This window comes from Ascaphus truei, chromosome 13, assembly GCF_040206685.1.
Source record: "Ascaphus truei isolate aAscTru1 chromosome 13, aAscTru1.hap1, whole genome shotgun sequence".
Classification (NCBI taxonomy): Eukaryota; Metazoa; Chordata; class Amphibia; order Anura; family Ascaphidae; genus Ascaphus; species Ascaphus truei.
The window spans coordinates 20,111,610-20,119,960 of record NC_134495.1 but is presented as its reverse complement, the minus strand read 5'-3'; positions in this window follow the sequence as shown (position 1 = coordinate 20,119,960).

The window sequence follows — 8,351 nt, the reverse complement described above, 5'->3', positions numbered from 1 at the left end:
CAAAAGTAAAAACCGGGACACATTAATAAAAATATTTATAAAACAAATGACACTAACTGCACCCCGCTCTGTCCCCCATTTTCTCACACACCCCATTCTCTCCCCATCCCTCCATTCTCATTCCATCCGTCCCATTCTTTCTCCCCATTCTCTGTGTCTCTCTCACAAAAAAATAAAAAATATATTTTATAAAACAAATGACATCACCAACTGCACCCCAGCAGCCCCGCTCTGTCCCCCCTTCTATCACACACACATCATTCTCTCTTTCAACCCCATCCCTCCATTCTCGTTCCACCCGTCCCATTCTTTCTCCATTCTCTGTCTTTCTCCCCCATTCTGTGTCTCTCTCTTCCTCCCCCCCCCCATTCATTGTCTGTGTGTGTGTCTCTGTGTGTCTCTCTGTCTCCTCTCTACATGCTGCTGTGTCTGTCTCCCTATAGAGAAAGTGAGTGAGTGTGTCCACCCCCATTCTGGACCCTACCTGCATGGGTGGGGGGGGAAGCCATCTTCAGCCCTGACAGCAGACACCAGAAGTTCCCACTGACTCTTCTGGGTCTCTCTGCTGCCCCCCCCCCCCCCCCCTGCTCTGATGGCCAAAACTGGGACATTTTAAATTATGTCAGGCAGCCGGGACAGACATTAAAAAAACCCAGGATATCTGGTCACCCTACGCTTGGGCAGTAGCAGCAGCACCAGAGGAGAAGACGACACAGAGTTGAGACTGGGCCCGGGAGTGGGCAGTGAGAACGCTAGGTCTGCAGCTAGGATTTCCACAAGAGGGCATGAACATACGATGGCTGGGTAAGAGGGGGATGTGTTGAGACGCATGCGCGACGGGTACGGTGATGGAGGTGTAATTTAAAGGCTCCGCTACCCGCCGGCACCAAAAGCTAATAAAAGACATTTTAAACGAAACTTGACAAAATTTCTCGCACAGTGCTAAACCTACACAAACCCTACAGATCATAAGCATACCACACAAAACGGGGGATGGCGACGACACGGCAAAAGAACAAGCGCAAAACCGATGTGCGCTCCTACTTCACGGGTTCAGGAAAGGCCCGGACGGAGGAGAACTCTGCGGTCTCTGACTCCGATTCCGCCCCGGAGATGGAGGGAACCTCGGCGGAGCACACAGGGGTTATACAAAAGGAGATAGCCCGGCTCTTGACAGACCTCAAAACTTTCTTCAGGCGAGAAGTGGAGGGCCTCCGGAAAGATATCCTTCAGATTGGCACACGCACAAATGAGCTAGAAGAACGTATGGAGGAAAGCTCGAGGTGCCAGCAAGAGACAATTAAGAGGATGGGGGATCTAGAAGCCAGATTGGCAGAATTGGAGGACCGGCAGGAGGACAGCGAAAACAGGGACCGGCGCAACAATCTACGCATAAAGGGGATCCGTGAAGAGATCCTGGACCCTCAAGACCTGATAAGTCGGTGGATGAACACCATTATGCCGGGCAAATCGGAGGCTGAATTGTTAATGGATCGCTGCCATCGCGCCGACGTCGCGTCCAATGCCCAACAACCCACCAAGAGATGTGATCCTCCGTCTACATCACTATAAGACCAAGGAGGAGATATGCAAAATTACACGGGCGACCCCTATAGTGACATACGAGGGAATAAATATGGCTATATTTCAGGACATATCCCCAATAACCCTGGCTAGAAGGAGGGCTCTGCAGCCTATCACGAGGGTGTTGCGGGACAAGGATGTTAGATATAGAAGGGCCTTCCCGTTTGCCCTGGTGGTGGTGAAAAATGGCAGATCCCATGCTCTGAAACACCTATCGGAGGGAACAGCTTTCCTGAAAAAAACTTGGAATCGCTGCTTGGAATCGCTACTTACCCGGGGAGCCCGGATTCGCGTTCTCCACGACCAGCAGACTGGGAGACTGTGCCCGCGCCGGCTGAGAAGCGGAAGGGGAGGGCGCTAAGTGATTCTAAAAGGGACAGCTGCGCTGGTTTGCTGCCTAAAGTTGTGGGTTAAAAGTTTTTTTACAGTTAGTGACATTGCCTGCCCTGTGATGTGAAGATGACTGTCCTACCCTCGCTCTCTCTGTCGTTCTGCATTATCAGTTGGAGTAGAAAGGACACCCTACACCAAGCGCCAAAAGTAACAGCAAAAGCCCCCAAAATGGCGGCGAGTTACTCACCCTAGGAAGAAGGGAAAGCGCGGCAGATTCCATGGCGGCAGCAGTTTCGGCACGAACGAATGGTGAGCATAACGAGCCCACCCTCAGCTACACCCATCACCGCCCATGGTCAGCCTCCAACTAAACTCACACCACTGACGTCAGCAGACGAGATCTCGCGGAGCAGCAGACCCAGATGACGCGGGCGAGGCGACGGCGGTACACCGGAAGTGCGGCGCCGGAAGTGATCCGGCGCTCCCCGGCAGGGGTACGCGAACTCCGCTGCCGGGGAGAGAAGTTAAAGGTCACGGAGAGCGGAGGAGCAGAAGGAGAGGAAAGGGGTGACCTAAGGGGTCGAGCACAGCCCCCAGGAGCAGGGTGAGGGGAGCGACGGGAAGCCTTTTGGGAAGCGGTAGGATAGACAAGTAGAGTGCAGAGAGGGACCCAAGAGAGGGGGATACAAGCCCATTAGCGGGGGAGAGGAGCCCTCCGAAAGGGGGGAAGCGAAGGGGGGGGGGTTCATGATAGTTGAAGCCGCAGAGGGGATAGTGAACACCGAGGGGAGGAGAGCAGAAGAAGGAGATAGGACACATTAGGGAGAGCCTTCTCAGGCTACAAAGCAGGGGCTAGAGCATAAGGGAGTTAGCTTTACACACTGTGGAGAATAGTTTAGTCACACTAAGGTTAAAATTGAGTTGGATACCCTAGAGTTTTGGGGAAGTTTAGCCGAAAAAGGACAGTAGCTGCCGGCGGGTGGGCAGGAGACTACCACAATCCTGCCCGCAGGCATGCGCCGCCGAGACGGGGATGTGGGATCAACCCGCACTCCCGTAAAAGACCCTGAAATTCATGGTCGACAAGAGAGACCATGGCACTGGACTGGGAGGGAGGAGGGTCCGGGAGGAGGAGATACCTCCGGGCGTTGAACCTGAGGTCCTTAGAGACCACCACGGTTCTATATGTATGTATCTATGTTTTTTGTTTTCCTTGTTCTTTCCTCGTGTTTCCCTCCCGCCCTGTACCAGATTCCCCCCAGAGAAGGAGTGAAGATCAGCAAGAGTCGCCAAGGCAGACGCAAATATCCTTGTGAGCCACATACCCCGGGTAAGAACTGGCTCTACTCTATACACAGCGATCCACACAACACAACAGTATGGCCATAACACTCATATCCCAAAATGTTAAAGGGTTTAATTGCCCGAAGAAACGTAAGATCGCCTTCTCTGAATTTAGACGGAGGGGCACAGATGTGGTTTTCCTGCAGGAGACACACTTTAGTACGCATAGCAGCCCTGGATTCTTGGACAAAGGCTACAGGCAGTTCTTCCTGGCCTTCGCTAAAGAAAAGAAAAAAGGGGTTGCTATCGTATTTAATAACAAATCCCCCTTCCCTGACGAAGTGACCACGTGTCACGAAACGCGTAGGGAGGAGGAGCTTAGTCCTTTGAGCCATCTCAGCACCCGTAGCCTGACCCCAGGAAGAGCCTCCGGCAGCACTGACGTCACACGCCGAGTCGACAGCGTGTCAGTGTGCAGGGATCCTCTCCATTGCGGCAGAAGGGTATACAAGCTGCGGACGGCATTTTGAGCAATACGGTCCAGTATTGCACCATGTGAGTGTTTTTATCATTTGTAAGTGTTTTTAGTTTAATAAAGGTCACTTCATACTACACTATATTGTGCCTATCCTTGTCACATATCGGTGGGATTTCGCAACGAGTTAACCACTGACGACATTGAAGATTGAGGTCGCCTCCAGTAAGCAGTCTCCACGTGGGGTTCGTGAGAGGAGCAGAGGAAAAGGGGAGCAAGCACAGATCCTCTCAACTGTCTGCATTGGCGTCCATTATGTGAGTAGTATTCCTCTCACTCTCAGATAGGGCTCTGATTGCAGAAATACGCTGCGCAATCAAGTGTGTCTTGTATCTGTCATTCCAGACGGTGTATCCATTTACAAGGACATTATCCCATCTGAAGCATCTATACCAAAAGCCCAATTACCATCTTAAAGACCAGAGACTGCCTATAAGATCACGGTATCTTGGACTTTAGCGCTGGGGACTTTATATTGTTTGTTCATTGTATTTATCAGGTTTGGAATAACCTGTCTTTATTGTTACCTAGCTGCTTAATTCACAGTATTTTTGTTACTCACCGGTTGTTGCACTAGCAATTTTCATTGTTTTAGCACATTTAGCACATACTGTTAGCACCCATCATTTCAGTGTAGGTTAGCGCTTTTGGAGGGGTTATCATTTTTGTTTTGTTCAAATCCCCCTTCCAGATGGAGAGAGTGAAACGAGACAGTAAGGGGAGATATCTAATCCTGGTAGGACTCCTACAGCAGTGTAGAGTGACGTTAGCCTGTGTCTACGCGCCTTGTGAAAATGAGCCTCAGTTTTTTGACGAGTTCTTTCAGACACTACAACGATGGGCTGAGGGAAATGTAATTCTGCAGGTGACTTTAACAAAGTTATAGACCCCCAAATAGATAGATCGCCACAGCAGCAAGAAGCCAAACAGGCAGGCAATGGGCCTTTGCTGGAAGGCCTCAGGCGAGGGTGCCTGATTGACATATGGAGGGAACAGCACCCGGGCGAGCGTAGTTATACATTTTACTCACATCCCCATGACAGTTACAGTAGGATCGACCACTTCTTTGTTTCAAGTAGACTGGTCCCACAGATTTCCGACACCAAAATACATAACATTACATGGTCGGATCATGCATCGATAGAGCTGCGGTGCACACAAATTAGGCCAGTTAGCCCGGGAGCAAATTGGAAACTTAATGAATTGTTGATTAAGATACCAGAACTAGCGAAATCGGTCAGGGAGGAGATTAGTCAGTTTTTCCAGACCAACAATGCTGTGGGAGGCTCACAAAGCCACGATGAGGGGGGTTCTGATAAGCATAGCAGCTAGAAGGAAAAAACAAAGGGACGCCAAATTGGCACAGCTATATAAGAGGTTACATGAGCTCTCTACACTACATAGCCGATCAGGTAGAGGGGACACACTAAAGGAGCGGAAGGATGTAAGAACTGAGCTTAACCTCCTCCTCACATCCCGGGCCGAGAAGGATTTGAGTTGGACACGCAGGAAATTTTTTGAGAAGGCCAACAAGCCGGACACAATGTTAGCTAACAGACTCCATAATAGGCAACCAAATTATAACATAGAAGCAATTAGGACAAAATCAGTGGAGATGTCCTCCAACACCAAAATTATAGTGGAAGAGTTTAAACAATATTATGCTCAGTTATACAACGGGGAGAAGGTGATTCATAATGTAAACACAAGGGGCATACTGCAAGAATTTCTAGCAGATGCTGCACTGCCACAGTTGAGCAGATTGGAGCGCGGGGCAATACAGAGTGATTTCACTCAAGAATTAACGGCAGTTGTCAAAAACTTAAAGTCCTCCAAGGCCCCGGGCCCAGATGGGTTCTCCAATATTTACTATAAAAAAATTATAGGGATACTAGCCCCACATATGCTCCGGTTATTTAACAGGGTCCTGGCAGGAGAGCCCTTCTCAGAGCAGATGCTCCAGGCGTCGATCTCCCTGATTCACAAAAAGGACAAAGATCCCACAAATTGCCAAAGTTACAGGCCGATATCATTGATCAATTCGGATGTTAAGATATATTCTTAATTACTGGCCAATAGAGTAAGCACTGTCCTGCCTAGGCTGATCCATCCGGACCAGGTTGGCTTTATTAGAGATAGTCAAGCGGCCGACAGTACCAGAAGGATTGTAGATATAATTGACTTTGTGAATGCCAACAAGGTCCGGAGCCTGGTCGTGGAGAAAGCCTTTGACAGGATAGACTGGCCATACTTGGAGTCCACGATTGGGGCATTTGGGTTCGGGGATAAGATCCTAAGGGCAATAAAAGCGCTATACATAGCTCCAGCAGCGAGGGTGATTCACCAGGGTTTTCCCTCGGAGCTGTTTCAAATCAAAAGTGCTACGAGACAAGGGTGCCCGCTATCGCCCTTGCTCTTTGCCTTATGCATCGTACCACTAGCAGCACAAATACACAGCAATCCAGACATAACGGGGGTACAAATCCATTCACAGGAACACAAGGTAGCGTTATATGCAGACGATATTATTCTGACAATTACAAAACCGCTCACCTCGCTCCCTAATCTGTTCGCGCTCTTGGGGAGGTTCAATCGGATCTCAGGTTTCAAGATAAATCAGTCGAAATCAGAGGCGCTTAGCTTGAACATCCCACGAGAGATGGAAAAACTAATGGAACTCAATTTTGAGTTTAAATGGCAGTCCAAGTCCATAAAATACCTAGGGGTGCATATCACAAAAAAGATAGCCTCCCTATATCAAGCAAATTATCCCAGTCTATTGAAGACTCTAAAGAAGGAACTGAAAGACTGGTCAGCATATGGTATTTCATGGCTAGGCAGAATTTACAGTGTAAAGATGAATATCCTCCCCCAGATATTATATCTGTTCCAAACTCTTCCGATACCCGTGGTGAGATCTGAGATTAAAGAATTACAAAATTCGATAACAAAATTTATCTGGAGGGGTAAACAACCACGGATAAATGCAACGATTATGCAAAAACTTAAGGAAGCTGGAGGACTGGCAGTGCCATGCTTGTTGTCTTATTATAAAGCGGCGCAGTTGTGCCAAATTACACAATGGCATGGAGACCCAGAGCTGCGAAGGTAGGTGGCACTGGAGAGGGAGTTGTGTACCCCGCTGGAGCTCAGAGACCTAATTTTGTACCCGAAAAAAAGAGTAAAGGACATAAAAGAGCCTCCGACCTCTGTGCTCAACTCATTATCGGTCTGGGAGGCGGCTAAAAGTAATTGCTCATTGACCTCAAAACACACTTTAATGGCCCCTTTGTACGGTAACCCAGATTTTGCTCCTGGGCTAGAGGGCAAGAATTTTACGCTCTGGCGACAATTAGGGTTTAAAAGACTGAAAGACCTGGAGGGTAGAAACACAATCAAATCATTTGACCAATTAAAGTCGGAAACAGACATCCCCAACACAGAATTTATTAGGTACCTCCAGCTCTGGGCCTTTTACAACAAACACTTGGTGAAACCACCGTTAACGAATTTTGAAAGGCTCTGCGTGCAGGGCACTGACACGCGGGGACTGATCTCTACTCTGTACAGAAATGTGGTCGGTGCTGACAAGGACGCACAAACAGACCCCGATTCATGAGTCAATGGGAGTCAGATTTACAGGAAACATTAGAGGACGAGGACTGGACAGAAATATTTAAGGCTGCGGCCAGTAGTTCCATCTGCACGACATTGAAGGAGAACTCATATAAAGTATTGTTGAGGTGGTACCTCACTCCAGTTAGATTAGCTAAATTTGTCCCAGGCTCTGCCCGCGGCAGTGTGGGGAACAGGGAGATCTGGTGCACATGCTGTGGTCCTGCCCGAAAATTGTGCCCGTTTGGAGTCAGATCCGCGATTGGCTACAGAGGAATTTGGGCCTCCAAATTCAGCTAGACCCGTGGCTGTTCCTATTAAGCAAACCCACAGACGAAGTCTCAAGAACGGAGAACAAATTGATAGCACACTTCGCAACGGCCATGAGGTGCGAGACCGCAGCATTATGGAACCAGAATGCAATTCCATCAATAGAAAAAAATCAGAAACAGAATTTGGTTTGTATGCCAGATGGAAAAGTTAACGAGTTTGGTTAACGACACTGGCTCAATTCCAAAAGGTCTGGCTGCCTTGGCTAGCCCAGACAGATATTCCAGGGCTGAGCAATGCCACCATCTGGCTTTAATAGGATAAAGTGAGTTCTCCTTGAATGCGCAGACCAAGATGCAGACAGGACGCGGAGAACGTACAGTAGGCCCCCCCTACAGGAAGCCAGGAATCAGCGGGTACATCAGCGCACCAGCACATGTGGATATATACAAAACGGAAAGCGTCAGTGGCGATCAATAGGTCGATGAAAATAGGAAGAGAATGGTTATACCCTTCTCTAAACCCCCTCTCCTCTCCTTCCCCCCCCCCTCCCTTTTTTTGTTTCTCTACTCGTTTATGTCCTGTTGTCTTCCCATCCCCGTCTGTTAAATGTGGTATGTCCCAAAGGGATTTTGTCCACCCTGTTATGGCAATGAAATTTTGATTGTATGATATATATACAAAAACCAATAAACAGAAAGTTAAAAAAAAGAAGTATGTGCTGGAGAGA